Here is a 13,641-nt window from a genome sequence, read left to right on the forward strand (position 1 = left end):
TTTTTTTTTTTTTTTTTAAGAGCGTAAAAGGAAAATAAAACAGAATAGGTATAGCTCCCTTCCTGCCCCAACAGCTCGGCTCCTCCCTCCAAAGAAAAAAAGTATTTAAAAAAAACTCAGGTACAAAACCCAATCCACATGCATCCAGTGAGGCTTCTGCAGTCAACTCGATTCGATTTGGCGAGTTGCACTGAAGGAGACGTGATCTTGAAAAATCAATCCGGGCTCGCGCCCCCGCGCCGCCGCCGCAGCCGCCGCAGTGGCCACAAAATTAGCGGCTCCGAGGACATTTTTGCCGCAGTGCACGTCCGCCGTAACCACCGAGCACTCGGGTGAATAATGGAAGTACAGTGTGGAGACAATCAAGTTGATTTATCACGCAAAATAATTCACTGTTCCAGTCCCGCTCTTGGTCCTGTCACTTTAAATCACAAACGCGCGTATACACAGATCCATAGGCCCCACACATGCATGGTACACGTGTGTGCGCGCGTGTGTGAGCGCGCGCGCGCAGAGCCAAGTGGAATGATTCCAGATTGCTTCACATATACGAGCGGTGGGGGGGGGGAAGAGCAAAAGGGCCCGTCACCCCAACCCCCTACCCCCACCTTTTGCAGCGTGGACAAGTGGCTTGTAATGCAGCTTGGAGCAAAATAAAGTCTGAACAAAACTAGACTGTGAGACTAGCACGTCCCAGAGTGAAAGTGAGTGACGTTAACGCAGACTCTGTAAAGACTCGGAGCACTTGCAAGCAAAACTAAAATTCCCTTTTTTATAAAAGAAAGAAAAGAAAATCATTAACTGGGTTCAGATCTAAAATGCTGCTTTTAAAATGCACGCACATGTTGAAGATTCAGCGACTGTAATTTCTTGGGTAAACATCTGGTGAAGACATTCCAGGAACACATCTGAAAGGAAGAAAGGCGTAAGACAGCCCCTTCTTTATATATCTTGGGTCAAAAAAGGGTTGTTAAAACTTTTTTTTTTAAACAAAGCGTGCTCTTGATCAAATACCTTAATGAGCTCTAGGGGTCAGTTTGGTTTGGGAGAAGAGGAGAGCTGGGAGCTAGGAGTCCTGGGTCCCAGACAGAATAGTGTGTGAGGTTGGGCAAGTCTCTTTTCCTATGGCCTCCTTTTCTCTCCTGTAAAATCGCCCAGGCGGTAAATCATATGCTTTCTAAGTTTCGTGTTTTGTGTTTTCTGCCCCCCCCCCCCACTCCAGGATTCTATCTAGGAAGGAATGGTGATGGGGTGGGGGACTACTAATGTACAGAGAAAAAGAGGTCACATTCTTCAGGTGGCATCTGTTAAAATTGGTGGTGGTGAAAGTGATGAGTCTAGTATGCCTGAGTCCTTAACAATAAAGATTGTGTCTATATTAAGCGCTGCTATTGTCCCAGCTCTGAAGTATATATAGCATATAATGAATGCTCTTTGAGAATGACAATGTAATCCTGTAATTATATTTTTTGGGGGGGGGGGAGGAAAGGATCAGCCAAAAGGATTTTAAGATTGGAACAATTTTCAATATTCTTGTTTATTTGTAGTCTGTGTATGAAATGTATTAAATCACTTGGATAATTCAGAGAACATGACTTTTCAGGGGGTAAGAGTTCTTCTGTGCCAGATTGGCTGTCTAGATTGACTGAATTAATAGGATTAATTACTCCCTATCTACTTTTTCAGAAAACAATTCCAAGCAGGGACAGGCAGGGGCCACTGTTTGACACCCCCACATCTGTGTAGTGAGTGGTCAAAAGTGTGGGTGCTAGAGCCAAACCACTAGCTCGTTTTGACATGCACTAGCTGAATAATCATAGACAAATTATTTGCTTTAGTTGTGCCTCAGTTTCCCACATTTATAAAATGGGGATTATACCGGCAACTAATTCATAGGGCTGTTGCCAGGATTAAATGAGTTATCATATTAAAGTGCTTGGAACAGAGCATGGCACATGTAACAAACAGCTCAATAAATGTTAGAGGTTATTATTACTCCAATGTAAACACAGGGAAAGCAAGGTCAGATATAATAGAGGAATCTTTGAGCTGCTCCTGGATTTCAGCTAAGGCCTCTAAGCACTTTATTTTATCTGGCTTTTATGTCAGCTTAAAGCAAGGAGATCAGCAGTCTTTATTATTATTAAGAATAGGCCAGAACATTCCCTACCAAAACTCCATTCCCATACATACAGTAGTTGTGAAACCGGAGAATTCTCCACTTGACCAGATCAGTGCAAATATGTAATATTGGCTCTGTATGTTGAGTACATACTTACTGATGTGTGTTTTGACTATCCTGGTGGGAGAAAGCCAAGTTTGTTTTGTTTTTGTTTTGTTTTGTTTTTTTCCCTTCCCCTTTGGAGAGAAGTTTCCAAGGCATCAGTTCCTGACTGTTTTTGTTGTGATACTCGTTCGTACACAACTTGTTACCTTAGGCCTAGCCTCTGTCACTGAGTTATGAAATCCAAACAACCCCAAATCTCTGGCGTGCTCCCTTTGTGTCATTATTAGTTTAAAGGGGAAAAGCGACATCCTGAATTTCTCTCCTCTCTTAATGACCCCCAGAGTGCAGACTTGAACGAGGCTTTAGGAAGGGTCATAGGCATGGAATGCTTAAGGGAGCAATTCTACTCAGTGTTTGCAATTTTGGATTGGAGGCGAGCTGCAGTTAAGCTTTATAGAGGAAGTGGAGGTTAGGTGTTTTTCCAGAACAAGATAGGGGCTGGCAGGCTTAGTTCCCTGCTTGTTGGAAAGTAACGTCCCACTTCTTTCCTCCAGAGGCACCTGAAGCCCAGGTGCACTAACTGTTCTGCCAGGGGCCAGCGAAGAGACCAGGCTGCCGGGCCTGGGACTCCGGGAGTGGCGGCCGATTTACCCAGTTTAGAGGGCTGCAGGCGCCGGGGTTAAGTTCAACTTGGGACAGAACGCGTCTTACTAAGAGCGGCGAGAGAAAAGTTGATTCTTCCAAGCGCTAGCATGAGTGCTCGAGGTACACTTGGTCAATTTGATTAATACAATATCCTAAATAAATACATTAATAAAAGAGGGTGCGCTGCCTTCTACTCCACCTGCTTGCCTTCTTCCTTCTCTTTGTGGGGGCGGCATAAGACTTTGGCAGGTGAAGACTCCCACCCCCCCTCCGTCGGTATCACAAGCGCACATCCCTTCTTCTACAGAGTCTCTGTAAGATGCCTATACTTTCAAAAATTTTGGGAGCCAAAGGTAAGAAATCTGGCGGATTTCTCTCCTCCCCACCCGCAGCAACTTAGCATCCAGAAGCCCTGGGCGCCTGGCCTCGCAGAGCTTTCCGAGACCTCCGGCGTCCAGGGGACGACCTGACTGATCACAGTCAGTCCCTAGTGCCCTGCGGACTTTGCCAGTTTTAGAGGTGCTGGGGAAATTGAGAGTAAATAAATTAAAATGTACCCTCCATCACCACCAACCAGGACGACGGGGATCCCCCACCCCAGGCCTGGAGAGGGGATTGGGGCGAGGGCAGGTGGAGGGACCAAGCGGGAGGCGAGCAACTGCCCGGCAAGGTCATGACCGGGAGGCAGCCCGAGGAGGCCGCGGTGCGCAGCGGCCGGGCGCCGCCCTCTGGCCCGGGAGTTGACCCCGCGGCGCACCCCATCTCCGCAGCCCGCCTGGCGCATCCCTAGGGGAAGGAGGGGGCGACGCGGCAGAAGCGACCCTTACTTTCGTGGTGCAAGCTGAAACCCGCGGGGCTCCCGGGCGAGTTGTCCTGGAAGATCAGATGCCCAGCGCCACTGAACTTTAGAAGGGGCTCTCTGCACTGGTCCCCTTCCCTTGAGGCGACCTGTGAGAAACTTTTGTCCCCTCCCCTCAGTGTCTTCTTGCTCTGGGAACTTGGCCCTGACGGCCTAGTTCTCCACATTCATTCGTGGTTCCACGAACTCAGCACCCCCTTTTCTCAAAGGGACGTCTAGGGTGTCTTGTAATGAAGGGAACAAGTTCAATTTTGTTTTTGTTTTTGTTTTTGTTTTCCTTTCAGGGGGAGTATTGTGTGATTTTAAAATCTCCTAGGAGTTAAAAAACTAAGCCAGATCAAACAACAAAACCAAAAACAAAAACTGCTGCTTTCGCGTGAGTGTAAAGTGGAGTCAATCCAAACCTTCCTTGGGCTGGTCTGAGCCCTTGGTCAGATAGTCCAGTTCCTGAATCTTGCAGGAAAACAGAGCCCCTTTCACACACTTCTGGAGGGGACTTAATAAGACTGCAATATATTACCACGTTTAAAAGGTTTTGCAGAGGCAAGGTTTCCTAAAAGCGACTTGCCAGCGATGCATGGAAAAGCAAATCCGCTTACAGAGAGGAGCCGCCGAAGAGGAAGGGGGGAAAGGCAGGACCCAGCCCCAATTAAAAACCGCAGTTTCCAACTTTTGAACCACAGCCCCGATCACTGTGGGGCTGCGGGGCTGGTGGAATGTAGTGACTGCCTCTGGAACGGACAGGTTGTAGACCTCCAAGGCTCTTTTCACTGCTTTCTGGAAGTCCCCAGACTTTCTTTTCCGGTAGCCTTTCCCCTCAACAGCCAAAGTTAGCTCTCCCCTTTTGTGTTTTGTGGGTGAGCGTCTGGACCCTGTTTTGTGCGTGTGGGAAAAGCCTCGCTCCTCACACACTTGACGTGCATCCGTTCTCATTCTTTAGCTGGCAGCCTGGGGACGCAGGGTGGGAATGTGGGCGCAAGTACAGGTGAAGTTGTGTGTTTGTGCCAGTTTTTTTGTCTGAACCCTCACCCCACTGCTAAGGAATGAGCCTAACACAGCTCTCATCTCAGAAACTTTTGTTGGAGGGTCTAAGAGAAGTCCCCACCTTTATTATTCTGAGCTGAAGTTTTTTTTGTGTTTTGTAGAATGAACTCAAGAGAAGAATTGCGGTGTGTTAGTTTTGTGATTTCTCGGAGCTTATAAAAGTCTTGGACCCCATAACTCTGGGGGGAAAAATCACGGAGTCCTTTGCTGGGAAAGTATAGCCTTCCAGCTTCATGAGGGTAAGGATAAGGACTGCTTTCCATAAACTTTAAAACATCTAAAAACAGTGCATCAAGACTCAACTACTGCGCCTTTGGGAACACACATTCATCCCCCCAGTATTTCTGGTCCTCTTGGGGGTCACCAGGCTATTTTGTAGCACCTTTTCAAACTATCTCTTTGAATGGCCATTCTAACTTTTGCAAAGTTTCTTGCTGTTTACCATGATAAAGTTGCACTTGCCGTGTGCAACACAAGCTTGCCTTTGAGCCCTTGACATGCTTTCAACCCTGTATTGGGAGTGTTTTAAAGGCTACATTTTAGCCTTAAGGGATAAAAATGTTGCTTTCATCCTGTATACGGGAGAGTGCTGGGGGCGAAGTGGCCAAGTTTGTAGGAAACCAGATCTCTTAGCTTTGCTAACACCAGGAGGAGAGTTTCAACATGCCAGTCCTTGCCTGCTAACATGCCAGGGCAGGGTACTCAAGACATACTGCAGAAGGGTCTTCTGTTTCCCTCGACTAGCAGGTCCCACTTCCAGGGCTGGGGATGCTGGGCATTGGGGATGTTGCGCACACCTGCAGATTTTAAAGCAGCTTACTGAGAACGGGAGGACCCCTTTTCCTGTTAGGGCTACCAAATGAAGCAAAGTGCTAGACCTTCACAAAAGGGAAAACATTTTTGTTTAAGTCTGTCCTTTCTTAGGAAGCGCTTAGGGACCAGGCCCACCAATATTCCCGATAAAGTTAACACTACCAGAAATGTGCGGTGCATTTAGGACTCCGACTGGGGACTCATTGAACACCAGACTGGTACAGTTAATCTCACCTCTCTCTTTTTGTTTCCATTGTTCTGTTTTTCCTTCGGTCTCTTACCTTCTCAGTGTTCTCTACCTCCTGAAGTGAGTTAATAAAAACATCATCCTATTTTTTTTTTAAATAAAGTAGACACTAAATTTGAGAGTTAATGTTGCAACCAAACTCTTTGGGACTCTACCCTTCTGTTAGCTACATCTCTGCTTCCTGTAACAACAGCCACTATTGTTCTTAAAATTCACCAAACTAATTCTTTCAAGTTCTTTGAGAAAGTGTAATAAACGCTAATTGGAAAAAACACCACCACTACCCAATTCTCCTGTATTTTATTTTCTCAGATCAAGGAAGAGGACTCCAAGCAAAATACTACACTTGATGAAGATTATATTTTGGCTACTCTATTTCAGTAGCTATTCCTCTAACTTAACTAAATCGTGCAGCTTCGTGCGATTGCACCTTCTACCTCTCCCCTGCGTCCTCACTAACCCCCTCGGCAGTTCTCTCCAAATGAGTCTGCAGGTAGTGGAAACCCTCCTAGCGGGACTCAGGCCCTAAAGCGATCAGTTTCAAAAGTTCTGAGAAAATGTCTTCTTCAGAAACCACAAATGGAGCAAATCATTTACCTAATTCATTCAAGAGCCTCTATAGGAAGGGCTTCGGAGGATGATGATCCCCATAATGCGGTACTAATGAAAATCCCCTTAGTCCGTCTCTCTTGGCCCCGCGAGGGACGGCGTCCGCTCCCTGTCTGCGGTAGAGAGGCCCTGGCCAGCAGCGCTCCGGCGGCCCCTCCTCATCTGTCCCCAGATGGCACAACCAGGGCGCAAAGCGACAGCAGCGACTCCCGACTCCGCTGGGGCCACTGTCCGACCCGCCGCTGTCACACGACCCTTGCCACCCCCTCCCCGCCCCGCAGCGCGGGCCACTCCTCCTGCTCTCCCTTCCTTCTCACCCTCCCCAGTGATTTTTATTGGGGGGGGGGGTGTAAAATGGGAACGTTCCCTCCCTCGCGTTGCCCACTTGCTCAGCCTTCTCCCACCCGGCTGGATTGGAATTAAAATCCGGGAATTCAATTTTGCTGCGAAATCTCGGTTTCCTAGGGAGGGGTTGGAGGGAAGGAAGACCCTGCGGAGTATGCGGGCCAAAGAAGCCCCCCCACCCCGCCGCCCCGCCTTCCCGTAGGGAAGATGAAAGCGAAGGATCCCGGGAGGGGCCCCCGGGCTCCCCCCCCCAGGGGGCGAGAGCTTTGGGGAGGAGGAGGCCGAGGCCAGGCGGCGAGCGTGGGGCGGGGGCTTTACGGCTCGCGGGTAACCGGACCCCCCTTCCCAGGCAGGGGCGCTCTTGGCCCTGCAGGTGCACCCCCGCCCCCTTTTAGGCCCCTCCGTGGTAACAGCCTTCCGGCCCAAGTTCTGTTCTTTGAGGCTTTGAACGAGGCCTTTCAGAAGTTTTTAAAGCTGCCCCGCCCCGCCCAGCACTCACGGGGTCACACTCTCCCCCATCCCTCCACCCCCGCTCCAGCTGCCGGCCTAAGGGGGTGCGGGAAGGGAGCGGAGGGGGCAGGCCCAAAGCCCCCGGAATCCAAGCACCAACCAGGGGCCGCTGGCTCGGCCTAGAGCGCTTGGAGATCCGGCGCCTGAGCCCTACCTCGGAGGACGCGCAGGCTAACTGCTCGCCCGGCGCGCCAGCCCCGAGTGGGGGAGGGCGGAGAGGTGGGGAGGAGGGACCGGGCAGGGGGGCACGGCCACATTGCCAAGGTTCCTTTGCAGAGCTCTAGCCAAGGGACTATTTTAATTGGCCTTTAGGGGAGGCAGCTGGTGACCCGTGTCCTCGTTCTCCAAGTTCCCCTGAGCGAATCAGGGCGCCACCTACAGGCGAGCTCCAGGTAGCAGAAGGGAGAAGGGAGCCGCCTGCCAAGTGCTGGGGCCCCTCCACGCAGGGCCTGTTTAATCCAGAGCCATCTCTCAGCTCCGGAGTCAGAGTTATGGGTCAGTTGGCAACAGCAAGCGTCCGGAGGGCACTGAGAATGAACTTTTGGGGAGTAAGGATTTGGGGTAGTAAATACAGGATTTACTCCAGTACCAAAGAAGTATCTCCTCCAAGCTAATCTCACGGAGTGCAGCATGTTTCTTTGAAGAATAGCTGTGTGGCCTTGGACAAGCTACTTAATCTTTCTGAGTCTCCAGCCACTTCACTTTTATGAAAGACCTAGCTTGGTACCTGTTTTCGAAAACAGAAAGAAATGGAAGAGGACTCTTGCTTTTAGGAAAAGAAAAATAGCCATCATTGTTTGTGTTTCCCCTGGTCATTATAGAGATGGAGCCCCCCCGCCAGAGTAGCCTGGCCAAGCTCCTGTCCCTAGAATTTGAACCGTCTGTGAGCATATGTGCTTTATTTTTATTTGGTACATCCCATAGCAAGATGTGTGGTAAGGTATCAGAAAAGTCTAGGAGAGCTTGTTTTCAGGTTTGGGAGTGCTAAAATTTTCCCCAAGAACATAATGATAATTGACTCTTTGCTTGACACCATTTTGGCTTACAAAAGTTTTCATAGACATGCTCTACTTTCAGAAGGGGGTGGGGGATGTATCTTTCTGATGGGGTCCTTGTGAGAATTTAATGAGATAACGTAGTTGAGATACTATAGGTACCTTATAGGGAGCTTTCATCTATTTCTAATATAAAAATGGTTTTTATCCTAAGAAATCTAACTTACAAGACTTTGGCTAGCTGCTTTCTGTTCCTCAAAGATTAGGGCCTTAGAAGAAGATAAAGAGAGCCAAAGAAGCTTGAGTGTCTGATTAGGATAGAAGGATGGGTTAGTGAAGGTTTTACTAACTACTCTCTAGCTAATCCCCTTCTCACAGACAAATAATAACCTATTTGTGGATCACTTACTGTTACCATTTGCTAGTACCTCATTTAATTAAAAATTTTTTACCGCCTTATATATTACACATTATCCCCATTTTGTTTTATTTATTTATTTTTGAGAGAGAGAGAGAGAAAGCACGAAGGTGGGGGTGGAGGGGAGGGGCAGAAGGAGAAGCAGACTACCTGCTGAGCAGGGAGCCTGATGCCTGACTGGATCCCAGGACTCTGGGATCATGACCTGAGCTGAAGGCAGAGGCTTAACGAACTGAGCCACCCAGGAGCCCCATTATCCCCATTTTAAAGATGAGAAAATAAAGACATGAGGATACAAGGCATAGTTGGTTCATTTTATTTTTTTCTACTAAAAAAAATTTCCTATTCCAGGGACACCTGGATGGTTCAGTCAGTAGAGCATGTGACGGGTCATGAGTTCAAACCCCATGTTGGGCATAGAGATCATTTAAAAAAAAAATCCTATTTTGGACATTTCAGAATCTACCTTTAATGTCAATTTATTCAGTAGCTCCTATGTGCCTGGTTACTATACTAAATAATTTTACATATGAGATTTCATGTGATTCTTACAACACCTCTATGAAGTAAGACTTCAAGTTCTCTCATCACAGAAGAGGAAACATTGATTCAGGGACTTCAGAGAGAAGGGGTGAAGCCAGGTCATGGAGAGCCCAGCTCTTCTGACTACACTTCTAGATGCCTTCTGTTGTACCATGACTTAGGATGGTCCCAACTAGCTTTAGGGCACGCTTATTTGGGAAGGTCAGGCAGGAGAAATGAACACCTTGGTGTTTTTGTTGCACTGGAGGTTTGGTAAATGATGGTATTTATAGCCTTAGTAATGGTAGAGTATGACAATGTTTCCTAAGGAAACTTTGATGGTGGGAGAAGAGGGCAGAGATGTGATGGGAGAAGCCAAAGAAGGAGCTGATTTATAGTTTTACAAATATGAATAACATTAAATAAATAAATATGACTGAATCAACCAAATCTCATTATGACAAATACCATTACGCTGAGAAGTTTAGTATAAATGGCTGTTGGCAAATCCTGGCATTTGACCTTGGGAGATAGTGTTTTGTTGATTTGGTTATAAAAATTATTTACAGTAAGTACTTTTGTACATTATATATTTTTGCTGGTTTGTGTCCATGTAATAGCAACATTTTATGATGAAAGGGCTGGACTGTTTAGGGAGGAAAATTATACTCCTTTCAATTGCTTTTGTTTTTCCATGTGTAGCAATTACTCATTAGTCCCCTTTCTTCTTCCCTACCTAAGTACCAAAGCAAACCATCATTCCTCCCCAGAACAACTCCCTTTTATGCCTGAAAATAACTAAACATACAAAAGGCCTGAGAATTAAATGATAAAATGCGTTGGCTTGGGGCATTGGATGTAAATGTGTGCATTCCACTTTCTTCTTTCTCCTTTTGGGCCCAGTCATGATGCCTCTGCTTGCCAATGCATTATCATGACCTCAGACTTTAACTGCGTTTCACCTTCAGCTTCTATACATTGTTTCTAATAATATAATAGATTTTCATTTTGAAACAGATGCCACAGGAGATTCTTAAGCAGGAAAACCCCACTGTGTAACTAACAGCGTAAAGTTACCAAATTTAAGGTCAGATGGCTTTGGATTGTCAGCTTCTGGGGACCAGTTGGTAATTAGATAAGAAGAAAAACCTGTTGAAACCAATACATTTTTGCGGAATGTATTTTACATGCTCCATAGTGTTCTAGGTGCTAACAGAGATATAACAGAGTTTATATTTTAAGCTTTAGGGTAGAAACTTCTCTCTTCCACTCCCTAGAGCCATGCCTTCGTGCTGTTATAATAAAGTGATGGGTTTAAAGTTCAAAGAACATATACACTAGCTCAAATGTTGAGCTGAATTATTTCCTTCTGAAATTACTATCTTCATCCTAGAATTTTTAAAAAGATTTATTTATTTGAGAGAGAAGGAGAGAGAGAGAGAGAGAAAGTGGGCACCAGGGGGAGCCCAGGGGGAAGGAGAGAGGGAAAGGGAGAGAGAGAATCACAAGCAGACTCCCTGCTGGGCACGGAGCCAGCAATGGGGCTCAATCTCACCACCCTGAGCCGAAATCAAGAGTCCACGCTTAACCAACTGAGCCATCCTGGTGCCCCCATCCTAGAATTTTAATGTTACTCATTTCATCATCTGTAGGTATAGTTATAGAAATGAATGAATTGAGAAAAGACTTTAGGAAAGGTGAGAACTATGGCTTATGGCCTCATTTTGCACAATCACACCTACACACATTTATAAGAGACTTCATTGTACTTGAGACATCCATTTTATTCTCTGAGGTGGAGCTGTGCTGCTATGTCACAGAAACAGATATTGGTCAGCCCAAGTGTGTGTATGGGTGTATATCTGGAAATCTTAGCTACTTCTTTTTGGTATCCTTCTCCCAACAGTGAGCAATCCAGCGCTCTTTTTAGTAATAAAAGGGCAGATTCAATCTATCGGCCACTTTGAAACTCATTCGTATTGACTTCCCCTGTCCCAGTCTTAGGACTTGTGAATATGGGTATCTGCCCAAGTCAGTTGCAGGTCAGAGGTGGTTCTATGTAGGCTCAGCTCTGGGAAAGCATATACTTAATAAAACTGAATGGCTTTTTACAACAGACAGGTGTAGGGATTTGTTTGAGAAGCTGACTGCTGCTCCTGATCGTGGGGGATTGAGTTTTCTGCCAAAGCCACTGGTGAGAGTCTAATAAGCCGATGTTACACATTATTGGCATTAGATGGCCCAATCTGATGCGAGAGTTGCTCAGAAAGTCAACAGAAGCCTGGAGTAAAAAGCAATATTTTCAAAGAATTTAGATGCTACAAAAGACAGTAGCACAGCATGGACTCCTGAGTGTCTGGAGGCAACAGGTCTGAATTTCAACAAGAGGAGCACAGCCACGTGTATATTTGAAGAACCTTTGAAGATGCCCTGAAGAAGCCTAGAGGTCATGGGAGCAATTCTGAAATATTTGAAAGAGAAGGGGTTATATTCACACTGAATGTATTTAGGCCAAGGACATTGTCTTATTTGACCCAGTCTTCACAAACCATTGCAACACCATTATCCCATTTCACAGAAGGAAACAGAGACTCATAATTACAAATGGTAAGAAGGACAGATGAGATTTAGACCTAGTACAGTCTGGCTTGAAAGCACATGTTTTCCTACTTTATTCACTCAGTTTCCAGCCCCTCAGCCTTCTCAATGTGGCCTCCATTTACTTGTCCAACTTTCTCTTCCAACAAGAATGATTGGCTCTTTTTCTTGGCACCATCATCTCAAACTTTATTAAGCATCCGTTTCCTGTCCTGAGCCTACACAGAACAACCTCTAATCTACAATTCACTTGCAGGGACACCCAGGTACAGAAATTCTAAGACACCAATAGGCAAGGCGAGTTTTACTTGCTCTTTCTTTCTACACCCAGCCTGGCTACACCATTTGAATATTTAATCAAAAGAATTTACCCCTTTTTTGAAATCTGCTCTCTCTCCTCAGCTTTTACATTCCTATTTTCATTCTCAGTAACTGCTGGTGCCGGGTTCAGTGCTCTGCACATTGTTGTCTCTCTGGAAATATCTGTTGGTTGCTTATAAGGCATCCAACCTGCCCTCACTTCTTTTCTCCCTCCCATCCCCCACAACAAAGGCGGGTGCAGAACTATGACAAAAAGACCAGGTTCTGCCAGATTCTGCTCCCTCAGTCCCCTGGCTGTCACCCTCAGGCCCCAAATATAAAAGGCGAAGGTTACCTCAGCAGTCAGAGTCCCCGAACCAAAGGCTTAAGGAGGCTACCTTCTTGCCTCAGCTCTAACAAACCCACACTTTCCCGTGGTCAGAAGGTTCTTTCCCTCCACAACGGCTGGAGCTGAACCTAGGCTCTCTTACTGGTACACCGACTGGGAAAGAGGAAACACATGCGCGCTGTGGGGGTGTTTGTGTGTGTGTGTGGGGGGGGGCAGGAGATGGTAGCAATGGTGGGGGGCAGGATGGGGGGAACAACGTGGGGTAGGGTTGGGGGAGAACATTTCTCAGGGAACTCGAGAGCCACATTACACGCGACTGGCGACTTCCAACTCCCCCAAAGGAAGCAGCGGGCCTAGCTCATTCGTCGGTACGGCATTTCAGGGGCAGCGCGGGCCGTCTCGGCTTGGGTGCCCCCGCGGGGTCCGCGCCGGGCTCGGCAGGGGGCGATTCCCCGCTGAACCAGCCAGCAAAGCCTCGACCGCAGGCGCCGGGCAGGGAGAGGCTGAGAGCCGCCTGCACGCCTCTACCTCTCTTGCAGGCCCTCTACGTGCCGGAGCTCCCCCACCGCCGGCCGAGGGGCAGGTGCGGGAAAGAGTCGGGCCGCCCGCATCCGCTGCGGTCCCGCTGTGGGGTTTCTCTTTCCTGCCTCCGGACACCCGGGTCCCTCTCGCCCTCCACGCTGGTCCGGCAGCGGGCACCGCCGGGAGGAGCTCAGCACCCCGGCCTGGGCGGCGCGCTCGCCTCGGGTTCTCCGCGCGTCCCGGGACGCTGCCCCGGTGCCCCGGGGAGGGGACTGATTCCTATCCACCCCCAGCTTCGTTCAGCTGCGGGGTCCGCGCGCAGGACGTCCGCAGAATCGCAAGACACTTTTTCGAGTTGGGCTTTCAGCGTGTGAATGGGGTAAAAAGTTTATCCAGCCCCTAAACGCGTCTCTTTTTACCCAGAGGCTGCTAGCGGACACCAGAGGGCGCCGTTTTAATGCGCTTCGGTCGGGGACCGGCGCTCCGGGATAGCGGCGGCAGCAGGCCGCGCGGGGACGCGCCGTTTCCCCGGGGGGTAGAGCTGAGATCTCGGGACACGCCGCGGCGCCCCCTTTGCCGTCGCGCTCCCCCTGTGTGTGTGTGTGTGTGTGTGTGTGTGTGTGTGTGTGTGTGTGTGT

General features: G+C 48.1%; 1 long non-coding RNA gene across 3 annotated transcripts; it reads left to right on the plus strand.

The window, feature by feature from the left end:
- Nucleotides 1-7: 7 nt before the first annotated feature.
- LOC103663076 lies at nucleotides 8-6,926 on the plus strand. Of its 3 annotated transcripts, none has more exons than XR_568665.2 (4): nucleotides 8-925; nucleotides 2,782-2,992; nucleotides 4,877-5,806; nucleotides 6,148-6,926. It is a non-coding gene; the product is annotated as an uncharacterized LOC103663076 (long non-coding RNA). The 3 variants fall into 3 exon arrangements; XR_568664.2 differs by having other exon boundaries at nucleotides 4,877-5,014; nucleotides 5,700-6,926; XR_568663.2 differs by having other exon boundaries at nucleotides 4,877-6,926.
- The last annotated feature ends 6,715 nt before the right edge of the window (nucleotides 6,927-13,641 follow it).

The sequence above is a fragment of the Ursus maritimus genome, unplaced genomic scaffold (assembly GCF_017311325.1).
Source record: "Ursus maritimus isolate PB19 unplaced genomic scaffold, ASM1731132v1 scaffold_12, whole genome shotgun sequence".
Taxonomy (NCBI): domain Eukaryota; kingdom Metazoa; phylum Chordata; class Mammalia; order Carnivora; family Ursidae; genus Ursus; species Ursus maritimus.